At 46.5% G+C, this 12,199-nt stretch overlaps 2 protein-coding genes across 5 annotated transcripts in view; one reads left to right on the forward strand and one right to left on the reverse strand.

The window, feature by feature from the left end:
• The window catches only part of TNFAIP8L2 (TNF alpha induced protein 8 like 2), a 422,216-nt gene that overhangs the window by 348,343 nt on the left and 61,674 nt on the right, over nucleotides 1-12,199 (reverse strand). Inside the window, exons 3-4 of one of the 2 annotated variants that reach the window (XM_083166499.1) lie at nucleotides 11,170-11,387; nucleotides 1,703-1,781 (exon numbers count right to left, since the gene is read on the reverse strand). The gene's annotated coding sequence lies outside the window, so the exon portion shown is untranslated. The remainder of the gene's footprint in view (nucleotides 1-1,702; nucleotides 1,782-11,169; nucleotides 11,388-12,199) is intronic. The other variant, XM_083166503.1, reaches the window with a different exon arrangement.
• Nucleotides 1-12,199, forward strand: part of SEMA6C (semaphorin 6C) — a 109,993-nt gene that overhangs the window by 59,509 nt on the left and 38,285 nt on the right. The window lies entirely within an intron of this gene.

The following is a 12,199-nucleotide window of genomic DNA, read 5'->3' on the forward strand; positions in this document are numbered from 1 at the left end:
ACACACAAGACAGCTCCCCCGAAAATGGTCCTTCCCTGCCTGTCAGCGCCCTCTTTTGCAACTTAAACTGCAGTTGTGACACGACCACAGTTAAAGTGCTTGCGCACTGGTGCGCATGCACACATTGTAATTTGTGATTTTTCGGCAATCTATGGGGCTTGTTGAATCATCCCCATTGCATTTAGGTGCCTTAAATGTCATCAACCAATCAGACACTTTCATTGTCTAACTTGAACTAGGCATGTATAAGATAACTCCTAATTGGTTAGCGAGGTTCCGTGCATTTTTTGCGCTTAGAGGGAAAGTCAGTGCACTAACAGTACTAGTGCCAGGCCCTAGAACAGGTGAGGACTCCGCTGTCCTTACACTTGTGAGGAATCCAATTCCAAACCCCATAATCACTTACCCTATACCTGTAAGCCACCCACCTTTTGCTTAATTTTACCTTTTGCCAAGGTTGACCTAATGCATGTTGACATGCTTGCGTCACCTAGCACATGTCGGCATATCATCTGGATGCCGACTGTTGATAACTCTTATTGCAGAGCCAGGAACTGCCTCCCAGTCTCAGAGTAGGTCCCCTCTGCCTCCCATGACTTGCATTACAAGCAAAGCGACCTTTACACCTCCAGCAGCGATGATTTCTCTAGAAAAATGCTGAAGGCCTGGCCTGTCTGTATGCTGTGCACGGCGCTGTGATTGATCAACGTACGTCTTTGCGTCTAGACTCTGAGAGTATCATTTAGGGATTCTTTCTGTTCTCCCTGCTTTGTTTTGCTGTTTATGGTGATCAGGAATCAATCTGCAGCACATTTACTAGGCTTGTGCCATGATGCAGCAGAATCCAGATTTAATGGATATATGGAGCCAATGTTTTATAACAGGGATGGGGAACCTTCCGCCCTCCAGCTGTTGCTGAATTACACATCCCAGCATGCCCTGCAATAGTTTTAGCATGGCCAAATAGCAAAATTGTAGCAGGGCATCTTGGGATGTGTAGTTCAACAACAGCTGGAGGCCCGTATAACACTGTACAGAGAACAATTCATCACTGACCTCGCCTCAATCTCTGCCCCGTTGGGACATGCAGTCTTAAATCTGTAGAACATAGACTCATTAGGGTTCCACACTCACACCCAGAGGAAACCCACAAATACACGTGGAAAACATACAAACTCCACACACATAGGGCCTAGGTTGAAATCAAATCCATGTCTAAATAGCTGTGAGATCTCATTGCAGACAAGAGCAGGTGGTTGCAATGAGGCCCTTGAGACCGTTTAGTGACTGTAAAATTCAAAGTATTAGAACTGTTACAAGGCTAGACCAATGAGAGAACTAGTCATAGAGTTAACCAAACGGTAGCCAATCAGAGGAACAGAACAGTTATAGACGTAACCAACCTGTAGCCAATCAGAGTATTACATCATTATAGGTTGGGTTGACCAACCTTTAGCCAATAAGAGATGGATATTAATGCTAGAGTTGACCACCCTATAGCCAATCAAAGCATTACAGCAATAATAGGGTTGGCCAACCTTTAGCCAATCAGATCATTACAACGACCATAGGTTTGGCCAACCTCTAGCCAATCAGAGTATTATAACATCATCGGTTGGGTTGACCATCAAAACAATAGAGTTGGTCAACTTTTAGCAAATCATATAACTTCAACAACCATAAGGTCATAGCATTGACCAACCTGTATCCATTCAGATCTTGAGAACTTTCACAGGACTTTAGCCAGTCATAGCATGAGAACGGCCTTAGAGTTGTCCAACCTGTAGCCAATAAGAGCATGAGAATAGTTATAGGCTTGGCCAACATGTAAATTCGATAATTAAAATGTACGACTGTCAAACCTATACAGGTTGAGTATCCCGTATCCAAAATGCTCGGGACCAGGAGAATTTTGGATAACGGATAATTCCGTATTTCGGAATATTTTAATATTTCAATTATGTATTTTGAAGTATCTTGCATGTATGCTGTATAAACACATAAAATACACACAAATATATTTTATTACCACATAAAATACACACAAATATATTTTATTTGTTCAAAAAACAAGGTTTCAAAACATGAAACAAAATTTGTGTACTATCTCAGATATTGAATTTGAATGCCAAGCAATCATTTTCATGCACATATATAGTGCCAGTTACATATCATGTCACCAGTAGGGCTGTTACAAATGTCCCCAGTGAGTTTTTAGCAAAAAAAATAATTTTTTTTCACTTTCTGGAATGTATGGTTTTCGGAATAATTCGGATAACGGATACTCGGATACGGGATACTCAACCTGTATAAAATATAATATTTCATCAATGGCATACAAACACCTAACAAGAGTGTGTACACAGGAAGTGTCTGCATGTACCAAATATACGCCCTTACATGAATTACGGTAATCAGCTCTGGCGTGGCAACAGTTATAAATGACTGCAGACAGGCAGCGCAATTCGCAAGGGGGCAAGCAAGCTGGGGCACGGTGCAAATAAGCATATTCTGTAATCACGCTGCTAGAATGTGACCTGATTACCGTGATTATTTTTCTGTTTAGAAAGTGGGGAAAAAATGCTTTCTTTACAGAAAACCAGTCTTCCAGCACTGGCAGAGGCATACAGAGAATAAATAGCTGCCGGTTCTCGCAGAATTCTCCCAGAGGATGTCACTGCTACTTTATAATTGGCCGACGACTGGTCCCCCCCAGGGAGGGGGGGCGAGGGATGCGGGGGTGTCTGTGGAGAGATTGCTCAGGTAGCTATCATTTCCCCGGTGAATAGGGAGTATTAGTGAGTAATAGCCTTAAGCTAGACCTATTAGGAGCTGTTATAGACTTTAGATAATATACAGAGCCTGGAGCACGTTCCCTTGTACAGCTAAATCTACTAAACTGCATCTATTATGCTGCGGATTTGTTCCGATTTAGTGGCCCTATTGGACTGCATCGATAAAACTATATACAGTATATTGAAAAGGAAAACTTTAAAAGCAGTAATCAAATCTTAAAATACATAATATGAGACCTGGAAATTACTATTTCCCCATGCTATATTTCTTCCTGCCCAAATGAATGATTTATCATTCTAGATGGTCATGGACTACCATGGCAACCACAGTCACATACTATGGTGAGCTGTAAGTCTTTGGCTCGCCTCTGAGATCGGTCTGCATTTTGGCATCCTCTGCCTTCTTTCTCTCCCTCCGCCATCAGATGTATGGCAGCCATACATGTTTTTGTCCCCTCCAGGGAGATTTTGAAAGGAGAAAATGTTCAGTATTTGTTTAGTAGAGAAGCATGCTTATAAGTTACAAGGTCATCGTGTTTGTTAAAATCTTTTTTGCTAACAATAGTACAGGTCAGTGGGATAATACATAGGTTACTTGCTGCTAGCACTGGTCAGTGGGATAATTCCTAGGTTACTTGCTGCTAGTACTGGCCAGTGGGATAATACCTAGGTGACTTGCTGCTAGCACTGGTCAGTGGGATCATACCTAGGTGACTTGCTGCTAGCACTGGCCAGTGGGATAATACCTAGGTGACTTGCTGCTAGCACTGGTCAGTGGGATAATACCTAGGTGACTTGCTGCTAGCACTGGTCAGTGGGATAATACCTAGGTGACTTGCTGCTAACACTGGTCAGTGGGATCATACCTAGGTGACTTGCTGCTAGCACTGGTCACTGGGATAATACCTAGGTTACTTGCTGCTAGCACCGGTCACTGGGATACTACCTAGGTGACTTGCTGCTAGCACCGGTCAGTGGGATAATACCTAGGTGACTTGCTGCTAGCACTGGTCAGTGGGATAATACCTAGGTGACTTGCTGCTAGCACCGGTCACTGGGATAATACATAGGTTACTTGCTGCTAGCATTGGTCAGTGGGATCATACCTAGGTGACTTGCTGCTAGCACCGGTCAGTGGGATAATACCTAGGTGACTTGCTGCTAGCACAGGTCAGTGGGATAATACCTAGGTGACTTGCTGCTAGCACCGGTCAGTGGGATAATACCTAGGTGACTTGCTGCTAGCACTGGCCAGTGGGATAATACCTAGGTGACTTGCTGCTAGCACCGGTCAGTGGGATAGTACCTAGGTGACTTGCTGCTAGCACTGGTCAGTGGGATAATACCTAGGTGACTTGCTGCTAGTACTGGCCAGTGGAATAATACCTAGGTGACTTGCTGCTAGCACTGGTCAGTGGGATAATACCTAGGTGACTTGCTGCTAGCACCGGCCAGTGGGATAATTCCTAGGTTACTTGCTGCTAGCACTGGTCAGTGGGATAATACCTAGGTGACTTGCTGCTAGCACCGGCCAGTGGGATAATTCCTAGGTTACTTGCTGCTAGCACTGGTCAGTGGGATAATACCTAGGTGACTTGCTGCTAGCACTGGCCAGTGGGATAATACCTAGGTGACTTGCTGCTAGTACAGGTCAGTGGGATAATACCTAGGTGACTTGCTGCTAACACTGGCCAGTGGGATAATACCTAGGTGACTTGCTGCTAGTACAGGTCAGTGGGATAATACCTAGGTGACTTGCTGCTAGCACAGGTCAGTGGGATAATACCTAGGTGACTTGCTGCTAGCACAGGTCAGTGGGATAATACCTAGATGACTTGCTGCTAGTACAGGTCAGTGGGATAATACCTAGGTGACTTGCTGCTAGCACTGGCCAGTGGGATAATACCTAGGTGACTTGCTGCTAGCACTGGCCAGTGGGATAATACCTAGGTGACTTGCTGCTAGTACAGGTCAGTGGAATAATACCTAGGTGACTTGCTGCTAGCACTGGTCACTGGGATAATACCTAGGTGACTTGCTGCTAGCACTGGTCAGTGGGATAATACCTAGGTGACTTGCTGCTAGCACTGGCCATTGGGATAATACCTAGGTGACTTGCTGCTAGTACAGGTCACTGGGATAATACCTAGGTGGCTTGCTGCTAGCACTGGCCAGTGGGATAATACCTAGGTGACTTGCTGCTAGTACTGGTCACTGGGATAATACCTAGGTGACTTGCTGCTAGCACTGGCCATTGGGATAATACCTAGGTGACTTGCTGCTAGCACCGGTCAGTGGGATAATACCTAGGTGACTTGCTGCTAGCACCGGTCAGTAGGATAATACCTAGGTGACTTGCTGCTAGCACCGGTCAGTGGGATAATACCTAGGTGACTTGCTGCTAGCACTGGCCAGTGGGATAATACCTAGGTGACTTGCTGCTAGCACCGGTCAGTGGGATCATACCTAGGTGACTTGCTGCTAGCACTGGTCAGTGGGATCATACCTAGGTGACTTGCTGCTAGTACAGGTCAGTGGGATAATACCTAGGTGACTTGCTGCTAGTACAGGTCAGTGGGATAATACCTAGGTGACTTGCTGCTAGCACTGGTCAGTGGGATAATACCTAGGTTACTTGCTGCTAGCACTGGCCAGTGGGATAATACATAGGTGACTTGCTGCTAGCACTGGTCACTGGGATAATACCTAGGTGACTTGCTGCTAGCACTGGCCAGTGGGATAATACCTAGGTGACTTGCTGCTAGCACTGGCCATTGGGATAATACCTAGGTGACTTGCTGCTAGTACAGGTCACTGGGATAATACCTAGGTGGCTTGCTGCTAGCACTGGCCAGTGGGATAATACCTAGGTGACTTGCTGCTAGTACTGGTCACTGGGATAATACCTAGGTGACTTGCTGCTAGCACTGGCCATTGGGATAATACCTAGGTGACTTGCTGCTAGCACCGGTCAGTGGGATAATACCTAGGTGACTTGCTGCTAGCACCGGTCAGTAGGATAATACCTAGGTGACTTGCTGCTAGCACCGGTCAGTGGGATAATACCTAGGTGACTTGCTGCTAGCACTGGCCAGTGGGATAATACCTAGGTGATTTGCTGCTAGCACCGGTCAGTGGGATCATACCTAGGTGACTTGCTGCTAGCACTGGTCAGTGGGATAATACCTAGGTGACTTGCTGCTAGTACAGGTCAGTGGGATAATACCTAGGTGACTTGCTGCTAGCACTGGTCAGTGGGATAATACCTAGGTTACTTGCTGCTAGCACTGGTCACTGGGATAATACCTAGGTGACTTGCTGCTAGCACTGGCCAGTGGGATAATACCTAGGTGACTTGCTACTAGCACTGGCCAGTGGGATAATACCTAGGTGACTTGCTGCTAGTACAGGTCAGTGGGATAATACCTAGGTGACTTGCTGCTAGCACTGGTCAGTGGGATAATACCTAGGTTACTTGCTGCTAGCACTGGTCACTGGGATAATACCTAGGTGACTTGCTGCTAGCACTGGCCAGTGGGATAATACCTAGGTGACTTGCTACTAGCACTGGCCAGTGGGATAATACCTAGGTGACTTGCTGCTAGCACTGGTCAGTGGGATAATACCTAGGTGACTTGCTGCTAGCACTGGTCAGTGGGATAATACCTAGGTGACTTGCTGCTAGCACAGGTCAGTGGGATAATACCTAGGTGACTTGCTGCTAGCACCGGTCAGTGGGATAATACCTAGGTGACTTGCTGCTAGCACCGGTCACTGGGATAATACCTAGGTGACTTGCTGCTAGCACCGGTCACTGGGATAATACCTAGGAGACTTGCTGCTAGCACAGGTCAGTGGGATAATACCTAGGTGACTTGCTACTAGCACTGGTCAGTGGGATAATACCTAGGTGACTTGCTGCTAGTACAGGTTAGTGGGATAATACCTAGGTGACTTGCTGCTAGCACTGGTCAGTGGGATAATACCTAGGTGACTTGCTGCTAGCACCGGTCAGTGGGATAATACCTAGGTTACTTGCTGCTAGCACTGATCAGTGGGATAATACCTAGGTGACTTGCTGCTAGTACAGGTCAGTGACATGTGGCCGGACGATCTCACCTCTATCACATTAGCATTACAGTCTTCCTAGCACTCGTCAGTCACACAGCATCTATTCCTTGCTGTATAGAAGTGACAGGAGCAGAGACACAATGGGCAGTCAGCACAAGGTGACACTGGGATACAAAGGCCGCTGATAGGATTCTGCATTCCTATTGTATACACATAGAGATAGTGGACAGCCGTCCAGCGCCTGAGTGACAGCTGAGCGTAATCAATAGGCATACGGTCCATTACGTTTCCTAATTTGACCATCGTATGTCACATCCAGGGAGATGGCAGCTCTCTACCCGCATAATATCTCTGTACAATGACGCGGGCTCCGAGCAATAGGCAATTCCACAGATAAGCGTGCCCTTCATCAGTCCGTGTTATTCCGTAGCTCCGGGCCACTCTCCTGCCTTGTCATCCCCTGCTCCTACTTAGCGGCATTAGCCCTATGACTAATCTCTGATTAATGCCATGTGTACTGTGCAGCCTGGGCCTATCTGCACTACATCAGCCATCAGTAACCCTCGCTTGGCTGGAAGGAATTACAAATCCTGGGGTTGGTCCTGCACATGGCATCCCGGGATCTGACTGTAAATCGTACCAGGAATAGAGGGCTGAGAGTCCAGGCTGCTGCAGCCTACGCTGTTACTATGGGGCCTGGCAGCATATAGAACCCAGCAGGAACAAACTGCTATTTGGATTCATTCAGGCAGCAGCTAGATTGTCAGCTCCATGGGCACAGCCATCTCTACCTACTGCATAGTTGCCTACCCTCCTGCATTCTGCAGGAGACTGCCTGACATAGCAGCAATCTCCCTCTCTCCCTCATTAGTCTAGCAATCTCCCTCATGTCACCTAGCCAATATTGCACTGTTACATCATAGTTACCTCCCCTCCTGCATTCTGCAGGAGACTCCCTGACATAGCAACAATCTCCCTCTCTCCCTCATTAGTCTAGCAATCTCCCTCATGTCACCTAGCCCACATTACACTGTTACATCATAGTTACCTCCCCTCCTGCATTCTGCAGGAGACTCCCTGACATAGCAGCAATCTCCCTCTCTCCCTCATTAGTCTAGCAATTTCCCTCATGTCACCTAGCCAATATTGCACTGTTACATCATAGTTACCTCCCCTCCTGCATTCTGCAGGAGACTCCCTGACATAGCAGCAATCTCCCTCTCTCCCTCATTAGTCTAGCAATCTCCCTCATGTCACCTAGCCCACATTACACTGTTACATCATAGTTACATCCCCTCCTGCATTCTGCAGGAGACTCCCTGACATAGCAGCAATCTCCCTCTTTCCCTCATTAGTCTAGCAATCTCCCTCATGTCACCTAGCCCACATTACACTGTTACATCATAGTTGCCTCCCCTCCTGCATTCTGCAGGAGACTGCCTGACATAGCAGCAATCTCCCTCTCTCCCTCATTAGTCTAGCAATCTCCCTCATGTCACCTAGCCCACATTACACTGTTACATCATAGTTACCTCTGATCCTGCATTCTGCAGGAGACTCCCTGACATAGCAGCAATCTCCCTCTCTACCTCATTAGTCTAGCAATCTCCCTCATGTCACCTAGCCCACATTACACTGTTACATCATAGTTACCTCCCCTCATGCATTCTGCCGGAGACTCCCTGACATAGCAGCAATCTCCCTCTCTACCTCATTAGTCTAGCAATCTCCCTCATGTCACCTAGCCCACATTACACTGTTACATCATAGTTACCTCTGATCCTGCATTCTGCAGGAGACTCCCTGACATAGCAGCAATCTCCCTCTCTCCCTCATTAGTCTAGCAATCTTCCCCATGTCACCTAGCCCACATTACACTGTTACATTTTGTGGTGAAAAAAGCAATGAGAGACAGATACATTTACATTGAATCATCAGCGCCATTTCCCAGCACTTTACCCAGTATAGTATCTCTTACTAACTGCTTTGGGGATCATCTAAATTTGGATATAATTCATTGGCATGGAGGTTGCACTGTGCATTGTCACATCTCAATACGTAGAGAGCAAGAATTGGAACTTTGGGGGGTTATTCAGACCTGTGCAATCTTACAGGCCATAGTTGATTGACAGGAACCTGGCATTTGGGGGTGGTAACTGGTGGTGCACAGGAGTCTGAAGGGAGGGTGTGTGGCGTCAGCTCCGCCTCTGATTAGCCTGTTCCTATCATACCCGCTGAGTAAGTCCTGGGCTACGCACAGACTGCACACACTGGAAAACTTTGTTGGTGAATGGTTGCAAATGAATTTGCTGCTAACTGCTGATCAGCGTAATTTTAGCGAGCCAATCACAACCTTTGTTGTCCCCAAAACTACCATCTCTCTCGTTACATTCATTTCCAGCCATGTTTATTGTTATAAATTCACTGGGATTACAGCAAGGGAGGAACAAAGGGCAAGCGATGAATTATTCTTTACTGTCATTTGTCTGATGTTTCCTCTGTCATTCACTTAATATTCTCCGTGTATTTTGGGTGGTGACCGTCCTTTGATATCTGTAGCTTTTCCATGGGCAGCCAGGTCCTACTAAAGGGCTGAGTGAGTTGATGTACAGAAATGAAGCCTGGCATTTTCTGTGTGACATGCCAGAACAGGGTAGTGCCAGTCTCATTGGGCAGTTGGGAAGCTGATGCCCCCCCCCCACACACACACACACACACACACTGACAGCTGTCTATGTTCTATGGTCGTGCATCAGTCTGCAAGTCTCTACACCAGCGTGACGCCTGTCACTGTGCAGGGCGTCGCACCTGGGGGCTTAAGCGGCTGAGACGGGCATGAAAGCAGCAGAAGCCTCTCTGTGCTCAGGGAGAGAGATATAAGGAAGCATTAGGAGCGCGGGGAGTGGAGGTGGGGGGGGGGATTAGGAAGCTATTTATATCAAGGGTTTGTTTATCCAATTCAGTGGGCTCTGCATTCAGTGCGGCGCAGTATACAAGGGGATTATACCGATCTATAAGTTTATGCATTAAGAGCATAGCACGTTTCTTGTAAGCGATGGCCAGAAAGGCCGCGCCGGGCGTGCCGGTCCCACATGACGCACGTGCCATCGCCGCTCGCCACCAAAGGTGCATTTATGGGCTTTCCACCCAACCTAATAAATAAAAATGTAATGGTCTCGCAATGACCTTCCATCAAATATTCCATTAATGAAAGAGGAATTACGGCGGATAATGAGATTCCAGTTGTTTTGGCGGCCTGTCAGCGGCGTGTTCGGGGAGCGCTGGGAGATGGCTTGTTATTTTATTCAGCTAGGAGAAAGCAGGCGAAGACATCCTGTACCATCCGTGTTATTCTCAGTGGCGTCATTAGTGTTAAGTGTTTGGGCACCGCAGCTCCCGTCCCTTCTGTCTGTAATCAGGTTATCCATTGAAACTCCTGCAAATATCCTCCTTATTGCTGGAGGTGTTGCATCAAGTGGGGCGTCCTCGGTAACCCCAAACCCTCACTTATGGGACTGTGGGTACAGACAGACACACAGAAATACCTGGCCAATCATTTTGTGTACATGGATATTGGTGACTATTTATGATGCGACTATAACCCGTCCCTTTCCCTGGGAATTTTCGGTAAAGAAAGGAGTGATCAACGGGCGTGGTTTATTAGGTTGACAACGTCTAGGTCAACAGCAGAATGTCGACACACACAAGATCGACACTGGAAAAAAGCTGACACAAGCCCAAAGGTAAAGACGTGAATAGGTCGACATGATTTTTCTTCTTTTTTTTGGGGGGGGGGGGGGGGGAGTGTCATTGACAACACCTGAGCACCTGGACCCCGGATTAGTGTACTGCGTCTCCTTAGGTCACCGCACTTCGGGTCAGGGGCCTCACTCCACCTGCGCTCGGCGCACTTTACTGTTTCCAATCGGAATCCATGTTGACCTTTTTTCATGTATCGACCAAATTTTGTGTCAACTTTTTTGCTTGTGTTGACCTTTTTGACCATGTTGGCCATATGTATGTGGACCAAATGGTGTCAGAATGTTAACGGTCGACCTAGCGTTCACTTATGTAGTCAAATCACCGGTATTAATAAATAGACCCCATAGGAATACATACACCAATATGCTACATACATGTTCCTCCAGTGCAGTCCACCTTCCCTTTCTCCGGTTAGCTAAAGGGGAGGGGCTTCAACATCTGCTCCGCTTGGATAAAGCAATCCAGGCGGTTAGCGGAGTGCAAGAACTAAGCATAGAGAAGCGTCCGCTAGAGAGACCCAGTGACAGCAGCGCAATATTACCTTCATTTTCTTGCAATATTTCATCTGTTTTTTTGTCCTTCCGGTACAAAAGGCGGTCAAATTAAGAATGCTGAGAGACAGAAACGACCATTACCACCGTGTACAACTGAGTCAGATCACAAGATTGTCATCCATGTTAATTCAATGGATAATCCAAAATCAATTCGGCCACCGTGCCTCATTCTTGACAGGAGATTATCTCCCCTTGCGGTGTTGGCCTGACCAATTAGAGAGAGAGATATAAGGACCGTCAATACAGAGTCTGCCTGAGGGGCTAATTAACCGCTATGCAATTGTCTTAGGCAAGAAAATCTAATAAAATAAAATCTAACTGTCCTATAAATTGAAAATGAGTGGGATTATCATTTGAGGAGACATTACATATCCTGGGCTCTGACGTCGGGTACTGCTCTGCCACCATCTGAAGTAAATTGCAGTTATAATTAGCAAACTTGTCTTGTTTTTATCCATACTAAGTGGAGACAGAGATGCGGAGGAGGCAGGGAACGCAAGAAGAGAACCGAGATTCAGGAGACAGGCAGCAGGAAAATGGCTGACAGGAACAAGATGCACGCCACCCAGAGGAATCTACAGCAATTATCCATAGCGGCTATACTTGCCGTAGCGTAGTACATCTATAATACATCTATTTTACCTTAGCAAGTTCTCGAACCCGTAGTGAATTCATAGGCTGCCCTGTCATGAGTATTGTCGGCTGACAAAATGGCCGCCTACAACCTCTCTAGTTGACCGAAAGCCTTTTTACATAATAAAAAAATAAAAATAAATGGAGAACAGCGCTTTTGCTTTACTGAGGTATGGCGTACACTACACACGGCTAGCTAAATAAAGATTTTAATACAAAATGCACAAATATAACAATAAAATGGCTTGTATCAATTGATAAATGAAAAAAAAACACACTAAAAACTAAAAAAGCCTTAAATACCCAGTCTGATCGCAGTACAAATTTGTTCGGAAAATGGGCAAAACCATGTGCACTGCAGGTGGGGCAGATGTAACATGTGCA

This window comes from Crinia signifera, chromosome 12, assembly GCF_055691185.1.
Source record: "Crinia signifera chromosome 12, ASM5569118v1, whole genome shotgun sequence".
Taxonomy (NCBI): Eukaryota; Metazoa; Chordata; class Amphibia; order Anura; family Myobatrachidae; genus Crinia; species Crinia signifera.